Below are 14,993 nucleotides of genomic sequence, written 5' to 3'. Positions count from 1 at the left end.
TGAGAAACTTGTTGAGAACTGGAGTAAAGCTGACTCTTGCTATGCAAAGAGACTGATGGCATTTTGCCCCTGCCTTAGAGATCTGTGGAACTTTGAACTTGAGATGACTTAGGGTATCTGGTGGAAGAAATTTTAAAGCAGCAAAGTATTCAAGAGGAAGCAGAGCATAAAAGTTTGGAAAATTTGCAACCTGATGATGCAATAGTAAAACTCCATTTTCTGTGGAGAAATTCAAGCTGGTTGCAGAAATTTGCATAAGTAATGAGGAGCCAAATGTTAATCACCAAGACAATGGGGAAAATGTCTCCATAGAGTGTCAGAGACCCTCACAGCAGCTCCTCCCATCACAGACCTGGAGGCCTAGGAGGGAAAAAATGGTGTTGTGGGCTGGGCTTAGGCCCCACCTGCTCTATGCAGCCTTAGGACATGGTGCCCTGCATTCCAGCTGCTTCAGCTCCAGCCATGCCTAAACAGGGAATGGGGCCAAGGTACAGCTCAGGCCATTGCTTCAGAGGATGCAAGCCCCAAGTCTTGGTGGCTGACTCATGGTGTTAGGCTTGCAGGTGCACAGAAGTCAAGAACTGAAATTGGGGAACCTCTGCCTAGATTTCAGAGGATGTATGGAAATGCCTGGATGTCCAGGCAGAAATTTACTGCAGGGGAAGAGCCCTCATAGAGAACCTCTGCTAGGGCAGCATGGAAGAGAAATGGGAGTGCAGAGCCCCCACACAGAGTTCCCACTAGGGCACTGCCTAGTGGAGCTGTGAGAAGAGGGCCATTGTCCTCCAGACCCCAGAATGGTAGATCCACCAACAGCTTGCACCATGCCCCTGGAAAAGCTGCAGATACTCAATGCCAGGCCATGAATGCAGCCAGGTGGGAGGCTATACCCTGCAAAGCCATGGCAGCAAAGCTGCCCAAGGCCATGGGACCTACCACTTATATCAGAGTGACCTGGATGTGAGACATGGAGTTAAAGGAGATTATTTCAAAGCTTTAAGATTTAATTCCTACCCTATTGGATTTCAGACTTGCATGAGACCAGTGACTCCCCTTTTTTTGCCAATTTCTCCTATTTGGAACAGATATACTTACCCAATCCACGTACCTCCATTGTATCAAGGAAGTAACAAACTTGCTTTTGATTTTACATGCTCATCAGCAGAAGGGAGTTACCTTGTCTCAGATGAGACTTTGGACTTGGACTTTGGGGTTAATGCTGGAATGAGTTAAGACTTTGGGGGACTGTTGGAAGGGTGTGATTTTGTTTTGAAATGTGAGGACATGAGATTTGGGAGGGGCCAGGAACAGAATGACATGGTTTGGCTGTGTCCCCACCCAAATCTCATCTTGAATTGTAGTTCCCATAATCCCCACTTGTCATGGGAGAAACCTGGTGGGAAATAATTTAATCATAACGGCGGTTACCCTATTCTGTTCTTGTGATAGTGAGTTCTCATGAGATCTGATGGTTTTATAAGGGGCTTTTCCCCCTTTTGCTCAGCACTTCTCCTTGCTGCTGCCATGTAAAGAAGAATGTGTTTGCTTCCCCTTCTGCCATGATTGTAAGTTTCCTGAGACCTCGCGAGCCATGCTGAACTGAGTCAATTAAACCGTTTTCCTTTATAAATTACCCAGTCTCAGGTATGTCTTTATTAGGAGTGTGAGAATGGACTACTACCGGGAAAAAATGTTCACAAATCATAAATTGGATAGGGAGCTAATATCCAAAATGTAAAAGGAACTCAAACTACTCAATAACAAGAAAACAAATAACCCTATTTAAAAATGGGCAAAGGACCTAAAGTTCTTAAAAGAAGACATACAAATGGCCAATCAATATATGAAAAGGTGCTCAATATCTCTAATCAGAAAAATTCAAATCAAAACCACAACTGTCACTTCATGTGTGTTAGGATGGCTATTATGAAAAAGAGAAGAGGTAGTAAGTATTGGCAAGGCTATAGAGAACAGTGAATACTTGTATATTGTTCCTGGGCATGCAAATTGGTATAGCCATTTTGGAAAACAGTATTGAGGTCCTTCAAAGAATTAAAAATAAAACAGCAATTCCACCTCTGAGCATACAGACAAAGATTAAATCAGTAACTTAAAGAGACACCAGCACTCCCATATTTACTGCAGAATTATTCACAACAGCCAAGATATGGAAACAACCTGAGTGTCTATCAATGGGTGAGTGGATAAAGAAAATGTAACACACACAAATACTATTCAACCATATAAAAGAAGATAATCCTGCCATTTACAATGACATGGACGAACCATAAGGACATTATGCTAACTGAAATAAGCCAGTCATAGAAAACCAAATACCACATGACCTCATTTATACGGTGGAATCCAAAAAAGTTGAATTCGTAGAAGCAGAGAGTAAAACAGTGGTTGCCAGGGGCTGAGAGTGGGGCAAATCAAAAAGATGTTTGTCAAAGGGTAAAAAATTTCACATATAAGAGGACTAAATGCTGGGGATCTAACATACAGCATGGGTCGTGATGGATGTGTTAATTTAACTGATGTAATCATTACACAATGTATATGTATAGCAAATCAAGCTGTACAACTTGAAAATATACAATTTGTCAATCAAATATTTTAAATTTAAAAAACAAGAAAAAAATAGATGTCACCAAAAGGAAATGGGCTCACATTCATACTGCCAAGCCATCTTGCTCAAAAGGAAATGGACTCACATTTATACTGCCAAACCATCTTGCTCCTCCCAGTGAGGAGGTGTCTCCTCCAATTTAAGGCCATCTTCTCTTCCTGGCACTAAATCTCATTCCCTCCCTCCTTTCTTTTTTGGAAGATTTATATAATAGACTACTTCTCTTTCATTTTCATCCCCAATATCTCCCACTCTACTGAATCCTTTCTTAAACGCTCTCTTGATCCTATTTCTTTCACCAGATTTTGTCTCACTTCTCAACTTTACAACAAAGTGTCTGAAACGAATTGTGTATACACGCTGTTTTCATTTCCTCACCTCCCACCTACTCTTTAATTCATTTCAAAGTAGTTTTTGCTTCCTCCACTTCACTGAAATGGATCTCACCATGATTCAATGATTCATTTGTTGCTAAATCAAATGGACACTTCCCAAGCCTTAACTAACATAATCTTCCAATTATATTTTATACATCTGACCATTCTTTCTTTCTGAAATTGATCTCTTCACCTGATTTCCAAGACTTTTTCCTACCCTGGTTTTCTTCAGAGCTTTGGCTCTCTAGTCTCTCCTTCTCTTTCATTTGTCAGTTCAACTTCCTCTCTGTAACCTTCAAGTGTTTATGTAACCTCAATGTGATATGATTCAAAGTCTCATCTTAGACCCCATCTCTTCTCACTTTACACTTTCTCCCTAAATGATTTCATCCACTCCCTTAGCTTCTATTACCATTCATAACCTATGAATTCCAACTTTATATCCCAAGCCTAATTCTCTCCCCTGAGAGTCAGACTCAATCTCTCTACTAATAGGCACTTCAAACACAACACAGCTAAGAGGTATTCATGACCTTCCCCTCCTCTCCTTAAAACTTGCTTTTGTTCCCATACCACTCTATCATAGTGGATGGCAACATTACCCACTCGGTTGGCTCAAGCTAAAAACTAGGAATCAGCCTTGAAATCTACATGTCCTTCATTCTCCCATATCCAATCAATCATTAACTTTTTTTTTTTTTTTACTACTCTTAAACATCTTTCAAGACCATCAATTTCTCTTTATCTTTGCTGTCATCTTCCTTGACCAAACTTCTATCATCTACTGCCTGGTATTCCACATACCTATTCTTACTTCACAAATCTATTCTAAACTGCAGGCAGAGAGCTTTTTAAAAATAATAGGCTGATCACATCACTCTCTAGCTTAAAACCATACCTTTGCTGTTAGCACAAAGACCAAAATCCTAAAGAAGGCTTTTCCCACCTTGGAAGTTTCACCTTGTGATACTCTTCACTTCATAGTCCCTCCAGAACAGTTAAGATTTCCCTGTTATATGATCTCATCATTTATTACTTATAACTATGATAATATCTTCTCCCTCATTAAAATACAAGCTACATGAATGTAAATTGGGGTTCTTACTTGTTTATCCTTGTATTCCTCCACTTGGGATTGGGCCTTGAACAGAGTTTATGCTCAATACTTATATTTTGAAAGTATAAGTAAATGAATGTTTCTAATTTTTACCCAACTTTCATACCTTCTTTAGGCATCAAATTATTCACTTTTATAAATTCTGTGATACCTAGGTAGACTTAAGTGCTCTTTTCCCATATTTTAATATCACGGTCAGATTCTTCTTTCTCCTGTTGTCATGCTTTTTCCTCCTCTTTGCAAGTCCACCCTATTCATACTTCGTTACCAGCTTCAAAAAGCATTCCCTAGTAGGAAGGAGAATCTGTCTGTAATAACCTAATATCTTTCCCCTTTCAGTTATTAATTCCTATCTTACATCTCCTGTTGATTTACTCCATCCTGATTCTCTCTCCTGTTCAGTTATTGCATCCTGTCTTATGTCTCCTGCTTAGTTATTGCATCCTGTCTTAACTTTCCAATCTAGATATTCCACTCTTTCTTATCTTTTCTGCCCTTTTATTGCATCCTGTCTTATCTTTCCATTTCACTTACCGCATCCTGTCTTATCTTTTCTGACCAGTTACCCCGGCTTGTCTTATCTTTCCTATTTAGTTATTTCATCCTGTCTTATCTTTCCCACTCATTTACCATATGCATCCTGTCTTATCACTCCAGTTCACTTATTGTATCCTGTCTTATCTCTCTTTTTCATTTATTGCATCACGTTATCTTTTCCATTCAGTTATTCCCTCTTGTCTCTTCCATTCATTTTTGTACCCTGTCTTATCTCACCTGCTCATGTATTGCATCCTGTCTCACCTCTCACATCCATTTATTGCTCTCTCTTTCTCTCTCATTTGTTGTATCCTGTCTGATCTCTCCCTCTCATTTATTACATCCCATCTTGTCTTTTTCATTTATCACATCTTTTCTTATCTCTCCTCTCCAATCACTGCATCTTGTCTTATCTCTCCCATTCAGTTATTATATCTTGTCTTATTCCTCCTGTTCAGTTATTCCATCCTGTCTCATCTTTTACCTTCAGTTATTGCATCCTGACTTACCTCTCCTCTTGAATTACTGCATCCTGTCTTATTTCTCCTGTTGAGTAACAGGAGGAAAATCCAGATTTCAGAGAGATACATTTGTTTTACTTGTTTAAAGAAAAATAGCTGTATTTATCCACATTTTACTTCTACATTTTCTCCAGCTACAATCTGTTTAAGAAACAATTATTTTTTTCAATCTTTTCTCTTAGTTTCAACACCTTCAAAATCAATAGGCAACTGTTCACTCAGTAAAATTTATAGAAATCCAAAGTACTCACAAACAACTACTACATGAAAAAGAAAACATTTAATCCATTTTCCCAACATAACTGCCCTTATTTTTTTAGTTATCTTCCATTGCTGTCCCACAACTTGGAAATAGAATGTATTCTTTCCCTATCTGTAATTCCAACTCTATAGGAGATGCTAGCTGTCGGCAGGAACAGCAGTGACTTCCTGGCACCTCTTTTCTTGATTCAAGGTATCTTAGTGCCATACCCAAAACTTGAACACAAGAAAAATTCCTGAAGGGAAGCATGACTTTTAACATAAAAGTCCATCTCCTGGAGCAAGATGCCCAAGCAAGTCTTGCTCTCTAACTGGAACTGAGGAAGAGGTGAGAATTTAAGGAAATCGATGATGTAATTAAGTTTGTCCACTGATTTATTTGTACTACTGTTCACCAATACTTGGAAAATCAGATTCCCAAATAAGTAAGTATTAATATTGCCTGAGCAGTGGAGCTAGCATAAGATTTTTCATACCTTAGGGTAGAAATATCAGATAACAACAAGGAAGGAAAATAAGAGTAAGCCACACAAATAAGTATCGACCCTTGGAAATCCAGGTCTTAAATAATAACATAGAATAACTAGAAAGAGTTGAAAGATTCTATCCCCTCATTTTTTCCCATTTAGATTTGCTTGCCCAAGAAAATGTGTGCCTCTGAGTTAATTATGACATCACATATATACTTCTCTATTCATACAATGGAAGAAGTAAGAGGAAAGATGTAGACAGCCAGGAGGGGTAAGTGGTGAGTGAGCAAAACGGTTACATGTGTTGGGTCCAAATGATGAATATGTCACCAAGATAGAATTTTTGAAAAACAGGTTCAAGGCTCTACTTATAACCTGTAGCAAAGAAAACATAAGTCTCTATACATTTCTATCTTTTCAGAATCATGTACTTTCCATGTTTCTATGTGTCATGATTTTAATTTATTTGTGGCATCCTGGTTTTGAAAATGTCTGCTTCTGGTGGGTAAGCATTATGGTATTTTCAACAACTGGACACTATAACATCACATGAAGTTCCCATACATGTAGGTTTTCATAAAGTGTAAGTCATCTGACAGGAGGTCCCTCACTTATTATCCTGTTAGCTTTTTACTTCTGGTATTGCCTTTATTGTGTCAATAAAATACCACATTAGATAAATATAGAATCTTTGAGTTGGAAGGGCCCTTAGAGGCCATACAGTAAAAGGATAGGCAATGCGCCAGGCATGGTGGCTCACACCTGTAATCTCAGCACTTTGGGAGACTGAGGCAAATGGATTGCCTGAGCTCAGGAGTTCAAGATCAGCCTGGGAAATGGCAAAACCCTGTCTCTACCAAAAATACAAACAATTAGTTGTGCATGGTGGCGCATGCCTGTGGTCCCAGCTACTTAGGAGACTGAGGTGGGAGGATTGCTTGAATCTGGGAGGCAGAGGTTGCAGTGAGCCGAGATAGCACCACCGCACTCCAGCCTGGGTAACAGAGTGAGACCCCATCTCAGAAACAAAAAAGGGAAGGGGAGGGAAGGGAAGGGGAGGACAGAGGAGGGGAGAAGAAGGAAGGAGCAGGGAGGGGAAGACAGAGGAGGGAAGGGGAGGGGAGGAGGGAGGGGAGGGGAGGGGAGGGAGGGGAGGGGAGGGGAGGGGAGGGGAGAAAAGTATAGGCCATGGTCTCTGGAGTAAACCTGCCTGAGCTGAGTACTAACTCTACCACACATCAGCTATGTGGCCTGGGCAATTTACTTACCCAGACTGTGGCTCAATTCCTTTTCAGTATATGGCAATAATAGTACTTTCTACTCTTCAGGTTTGCATAAGAATAACATAAAGCAATGTATATTAAATGTTTAGAATATACACATGGTTTGTAGTAGGCATTCAAAATATAGAGCTATTTTTTTCTCACTCACTTCCCCCAAATTTTCCCTACCTGGAATGTTCTTCATTTAGAAATTTGCATGGCTAATTCTTTCACATTATTCAAGTCACGGTTGAAAGAAGCTTACCTCTTGTGGTCCTCTCCCCACATCAATCTCTATCTCGTTACTCTAATTTATACCTTCCATGGTCTAGCACTCGGAAAATGAAATTCTTCTTTAAGTATTTTTATGAGCATATTGTCTCCACTACCACCCCCCATCAAAATGTCAATTCTATCAGAGCAAGTACTTTGGTTTTTAAACCATTGTATATCTGCTCAATAAATACCAATTGAACAAGTGAATACTAACATGAAAAGAAGCTCAAAATACAGTATAATGAAAAAAAAAAAAGTTGAACACCATCTGTATAATACAATCCCATTTGTATAAATACATACACTATATATGTGTGCACAAAAATGTGTCTGCATGTACAGAAAATTTCCTCTGGGACTCCCCAGCGTTTAGATTCAGCACATAGTTCGTCCTTGACTTAGTCATCATCACTATGTGTGTACCTCCTCTAAAACCTCAATTTAAATCATACTATTCAACTTCTGCACAAACTTGCACAAGGAGAAGCAGATCATCTAAATAGGACTATATCTATTGCGGAAGTTGAATCAAGAATTAATCACCTTCCCTAAAGAAGCACCAAGCTCAGATGGTTTCACTGGTGAATTCCACGAAACATTTAAGGAAGAAATAATACTAATTATCCACAATAATTTCAGGAACATAAAAGCAGAGAAAATGTTTTCTGACTCATTCTTTGAGGCCAGCATGACCCATACCCAAACCAAATAAAGATATTATAAGAAAGAAAAACTACATACCAGTATCTCTCATAAACATAGACACAAAAATCCTCAACAAAATACTAGCAAATCAAATCCAACAGTGTAAAAAAAGAGTTACACATCACAACCAATTGGGATTTATTACAATTAATCTCTATCCAATACCTTCTCTTCTTCCAGCTCACCTACTCCAGATTTTCATCCCTACAATTTCTTTGATATCATCAAGACCTTCTATCCATTGACGCCCCTCTACTTTTTCATTGTTCTGATGTGTCCCCTCATATTCTCACTTCCTTCCTTATTCAAGCTTAAATTTTATGGCACATTATTATAATTACACACTTGAAAAGATTCTTAGCTCCCTTGCCCATCTCTCCCTATATTGCACTTACCCGATAAACTCTCACCTTGGTTAAACCCAAATATTCATCTTTTCTGTGGACATATCCAAGCAACCAAAGTTGTGGGAAAAAAGCATATAACGTTGCTGAACAGGTCTCACTTTAACTTCATGATTATCATTCAATACTCTGGGGACGTGTAGTATAGCTCTCACTCTCCAAAATGAACACTTCACAGCTTCTCTCTATATACCCACTACATCTCCTCCCCTGCCTTCCACTCAGTCAGTGACCTTGCTGCATACTTCACTGAGAAAACAGAAGCAAGCAAGTACCAAGTCCCTCATCTTTTCACCATCAAATCTACTAACTAAGCTAAAACTTGCCTTCACTCTCAGTCGACTTTCCTAACACACAAAGTGTTCCTGCTCCCATCAGAGTCCAACCCTTCCATTTGGCCTCTGGATTCTAGCCCCTCCCTCTTTTGCATTATCAATTTGTTTAACTCCACAGAATTTTTCTCCCCAACACAAATATACTTAATCTTGCCCATCTTTTAACATTATGCTTAGTTTCTCCTATCTTGACCTCATGTCTGCCTCCAGATACCACTTCATTTATTCGCTATCCTTCTCAACAAATCCTTTTTTTCTCTAACCATTATTATGAGACAAAGTACTCGTCCCTAGGTGTTGAATCACCTCCAGGATTTGGGACCTTAGGGGCCCCAGATATTGCAGAACAAAGAGACCACTGTGTCCTTTCCAAATTATTGACCCACAGAATGCACGTGCCTACTAAAATGGCTGTTTTAACCCACAGTATTTGGGGTAATTTGTTATGCAGCTATAGTCACTAGGACACAGTCCAAGCCGTCACTCTATTCCATCTGCATTGTGGCAATGCCTATCTATCCTTGGCCCACTGTTGCCCTACCCTTGATGCCTGCAGTCTACACTCAACATGGAAACCAGAGTGATTTTTAAATTCTGTCAGATTTTACTGCTTCTCTTTCTAAAATTCTCACTGGCTTCCCATATCACTCGATTAAAAGCCAAAGTCCCTATAGTTCCATAAGGACCCACAATATCTGACCCTTCCTAACTCATCTCCTGTCACTCTTCTCTTGGCCCATTTTGCTCCTGTTACAGGTTTTCTTGCTGCTTTTTTAAATTGACAAATAAATTATATATATTTACACATATCATGGTGTACAACATGATGTTTTAAAATAAGTATACATTCTAGAATAGCTAAATTCAACTAATTAACATATGTATTACCTCACATACTTATTTATTGTGGTGATAACACTTAAAATTGACTTTCTTACCAATTTTCAAGTATACAATACATTGTTATTAATTATAGTTATGATGCTGTACAGTAGATCTCTTGAACTTATTCCTCCTAACTGAAATTGTATATCCTTTAATCAACAGCTAATTCCCTCTCCCAAGCCTCAATCCCTGGTAATCACTATTCTACTCTGCTTCTGTGAATTCAACTTTAGATTCTACTTGTAAGTGAAATCATGTTGTATGTGTCTTTCTGTGCCTGGCTTATTTCACTAATATAGTATTCTCCAGGTTCATACATGTTATCACAAATCTGACACTTTAGTTGTACTCCTACTTTAGAGACTTTGTACTTTGTGCTCCCTCTGTCTGAAAATTCTTCTTCCAGATATTCATATGGCCTGCTCCTTCACTTCTCTCAAACTTCTACTCAAATGTCACCTTAATACAGAAGCCCATCCAGGTCACTCCCCTTGGTGCAGTATTCCCTTTACTCCTTACTCTGCTTTATTGTTCCTTTTATATGTCAGTTAATACCATCTGACATACTACATATTTACTTGTTTATTTGTTTATGTATATTCACCCCTGCTGACTGAAATTACCATAAGGGCAGGGCTTTGCCAGTTTTTTGCATTATCCCCTGTGCTAGAACAACAGCCGACTATCTATCTGTGATCAGCCTTTAATAACATATAGTGATCAGTCTATCTGTAAGTATGTATTGAGTAAACAAGTGAGTCAATGACCTACCCACGTGATGAAATGTAACTATGTAGAATGTAATAAGCAGTTGACTTGAAAGTGACTATACAACCTCTTTTCAGTAGTGATGGCCCTTTGGAGTCTCAGAGCAATTTAAAAGAAGACAAACACCAGTCTGACTTGCTGAATCTTAAGGGTTTTTTAAATTAATGTCATGCTGCCACACTGGACCACTATAGAAGCTAAGACACGAACATCTCCAACCTAGGTCCCAACTGTATGTTTAAACAAAATTTATAAAAGAAAAAAAAATATTGTTCATTAGACTTTTCCTATCTACCATCTATCTTCAGCTCTTTACTACCACTTTAACTCCCTGGGTATATTTGGGAGAAGAACCAGCAAGGCATTGTGACCTTCATCTCTAGTGAAGAAATGTTTGCCTCAGCTGCCCCGGTGACACTATGCTAAGCACTTTACATATGTGCATGTATGAATTAAATAAGATTACATATAATAAAGTAGATATAATCTCCCATATGTGATATAATAATATAATAATTTCTGATACCTATATATATAAAACCTAATTTAATTCATACAACCCTGTAAGGTGAAGGCAGTATTTGATTTTCACCAGATTTATGTTTTTAATAGATAAGGAAATGCAAGGTTATAGAAGCCTATAATATTTCCTAATCTGAGGAAAATAGGGAGCGAGCAGCTTTTACACAGACTGCTTAAACACAGCTTCCAAAATAACTCTCCTTATTTGGATTGGAGCCATTCTTCCCACTCATATCTAATCACAAAGAACCATACAAATACAAAAGCCTTCGTGTTAATCTCCTGTGTTTTCTATGTAGACAATCCTTTAACAAGTAAGTCTAAGGGAAATGTGTACTCCCTCACTCAGGGCTGCTTCTCTTCTCTCCTTGTCCAAGCTCTGCAAGGTCCTCTGATCTACTCCTGGTGGCCCATAATAGGGGTCCCACTAGAATATCATGGTCTTGTTTCAGAGCTTTCAAGATCTGAGTGATCAGTCTATCTGTAATTGATCAGAGTTCTAACTGTTATGTAAAGAGTCCTCATTATCTGTGGTCCTATAACTCGTCCTATGTATCTTGGTCTCATTCATATTTTCTTCTTTCATCTTTCAACTTCAAATACAGTAAATATAATACATACTTATTATGTCTGCAAGTCAGATGCTAAGTTCCAAAAGAAGTAAAAAAAAAAGAGTTGTGAAAATCTGAGAGAAAAAAATAGAACAAGTTTCCTTCTGGCTTAGAGCCTAGCACCTTGGGTAAGTCGCTAGACTTCTGTGAGTTATTTTCATGGAGATTTTGTTATTAAAGGTTGATCACCTATTTCACAGAATTTTATCAAAATAAATTTTAAAAGTATAAAAGATTCAATCTATCAATGTGTCAGAGATAAATTCTAAGTCAACAGAATTATAAAAACAGTGATCTCATTAATCAGTAATGTAAGCCAGCAGATGATAGTTGAAAATATCTCACCAGATCTCAGTTAGGGTCACACTTAGAGTAGGTATATTTCCTGTCATATTCAGTAACAGCTGTGTACGTAGCAAAACCATCAAAAGCCAGTTTATGAGTATTACGGGCATATGTGATGGCCCATCCATCTTTTCAATCCACAGGGAGAATATTGTGGATACCATGACTTTCCTCCCACCTTAAATAAAAATACGCAGTACCCACCTCATTAGAGCTATAGCTAGTCATGAGAGTCTGCCCATGAACTAGGAATGCATGTTTGTGTCTCCTTCCATTATGCAGTGGAAACATGCATGGAACATCACACAGCATCCTGTTGTTCCTTCAGTGAAAACATACAAGCTGGAGATATCCATGGAAAGTCCTCCAGAAAAAGAACAGAAGTGTTTATATCTATTCTAAATCCCTTATGCCTCCCCCAGTGGTCCATCACCACTGCCTAATCTGAGAATTCACTTTCACCTTCATATTTAGACTTTCAGACTTTAAAAGAATCTATCACCAGTCTTTCTAAAATCCAGACTGTGGCTAGGAATCTTGTCTCAATATCCATCACTCACTGCTTCCAATCATAGTGTCAGATCTAAAATTCATTCCAGACTCCTTAAAGGCTCTAAGAACCAACAAATTAATTAATCCTAAACTCCTCACGTCAGACTCATTCTGTTGGACCAGTTTTATAGGCAGAGGAGTAAGTGGGAATCTGGTTTCGAATTCTGCGATGAATGATGCAACAGTCAAACTGGAGAAACAGCGTTAGAAGCCCTGAATCCCCATCCCCTATCAAATGCCTATAAAGAACCCTAGATCATCCTCTGTCAAATTATTTATAGGTGTCAAGAAATATTTCTAATTATATCCATTCACAGCCACAGTCAGTGAATATTGTGCAAAGAGATTGCCAAAAACGGTTTTGCCAAGTAGGTTCCCAGCTAGGACAGCTGAGGTGGCTGCTGTGTTTGCAGAATGGTCTCTATAAAAGTGAAGCTGAGATGCCTCGGTCCCGTCCTTCCCCAAAATTCTTGAAGGTATGTATATGTGGAAGAACACTTACTTTTACATTCCTGATGATAATGATTGTTCATTTAAGGGATATCTACTGTTTCCCAAATTTTAAGTATTCTTTCCAACATTCTTAAGGATGACATTGTACACAATATAGTTACCAGTATTTTGTGATTAAATGGGGAAAAAAAGAATCCCACATTCTTTTTATTTTTTTCTTTCAACAGTAGTTGTCTGCTTTGAGCCTGCCACCTTCTTCATCTGATAATACAAGAGGTAAGAATAATTTATTATTACGCTCTAAAGAACAAAGGAATCTCTATATTGCTACATCTTAATGAGCTACCATTTTATGGTAGTTTAGTATTGGGAATAGGATATCAGGGCAGCTGTTCCTTAAAAATGACTTCTCATAAAATTTTGACTTTTCAGGGCACTTAATCAAACAAAACTTAATGAAACTTCTCTTTCACATGTTGTTAGAACTTCAGAAAGAATGCAGCCATCATATATAATATTTAATATGAACTACTACTCCAACATAACCCATAAGGATATATCAGAGAGACCGCATGATAAAATCAAGATGTGTTTATCTGGAAGTTGATATTTCTAGGTGCCAATCCAGGCTTTTCACTGATTCTATTTGCCTGGGTCCAGCCAGTTAGCCTTTATGTATCTCGAAATACAGTGTGTTGCAGTGGAATTAACAAACCTGCAGTTAGCGGAACAGGACTCATGTCCCAGCACTGCCACTTATCATCCACCTCTGTGGCACCGAATGACCCTTAACCTTTCTAGGCCTTAGTTTCCTCATCAGTAAACAAGGAGGCTGGATTCTATTGACTGCTAAGGTCCTTCCAGCTCTTGCCAACTGTGACTGAAGTCAGTGGTTTTCAAGGACACCTCCACAGAATCAAAACATTTAATGGAACTCTGCTAATGGAGAATCAAAACATGTAATGGAATCCTGCTAATTGTGCATGTGCAGATATGTACTTTTAGTATTATGTTAAGGGTATATATAATCACGAAAACCTATTCTACACTTAAGAATGATTTTAAATGAATTTATATTTAACATGGCAGCTATATTCATTTAGAAAAGAACAGAAAACACTGTTCATGTGGAAATGCTGCTTCCTCAAACTTGAGGCAATGATCACTGTGTGGGTGGATTCAAGGACGCCTTGCAACAACCTGAGGCTCTATGGGCGCTTGATCCACAAGTTGGGAAACAATTAATCTATAATAAGACAGGAGATGAGAAGGGTAGCAATCCTCTTTCTGTGTTTCCTGGATTCACTGCATTATAGTAATCTCCACGTGGCAGTGTGTTGTTAATTCAAAGTTGCCTGGTGTAAAAACAAACACAGAAACAAAATATAATGTAATATAATAACATTTCTTCTTCAAAGAAAAAAACCCTGACATTAAATGTTCCAATATATGTTCCCTGAAAATACGTCTAAGTTTCACAGTGTCATCAGGACGCTTTTACAGATAAGACTGATTTTGAAAATAGAGTATGTGGAAATTCCATACTTAACATTTTAAGTTGAGGGAAAGTTTAAGGTGGATGACAAAAGATCAAGACTCTGGAAGGCCTGCAGAAGGTGGTGGCTATTGCTGTTGTCGCCATCATTGCTGTCATTGTCGCTGGCAACCAACACACTTCTGTTCCCCCAAGGTCACCTTCTTTTATTCTGGCCGCTCACCCTGTCCTTGCCATCAAGACAGCAGGACTTATTTTATTTTCTCATAATTAATTTGCCAGTGGGGAAAATTTTTAAAGTTCATTTTGGCTTGAAACTTTATACTGGCTATCCATATCAGAAAAAGTATTTAGAAGATTAGTTGGTATTTTTACAAAGAGGAGAAGAAAGAGATTATACACCTAAGACAGTAAGAATCAGATTTTTAAAATCTATTATATTGAAATCCAACTAAAAACAAAGAGAAA

Source organism: Chlorocebus sabaeus, chromosome 16, assembly GCF_047675955.1.
Source record: "Chlorocebus sabaeus isolate Y175 chromosome 16, mChlSab1.0.hap1, whole genome shotgun sequence".
Classification (NCBI taxonomy): domain Eukaryota; kingdom Metazoa; phylum Chordata; class Mammalia; order Primates; family Cercopithecidae; genus Chlorocebus; species Chlorocebus sabaeus.
Note: the sequence above shows the minus strand (reverse complement) of the source record.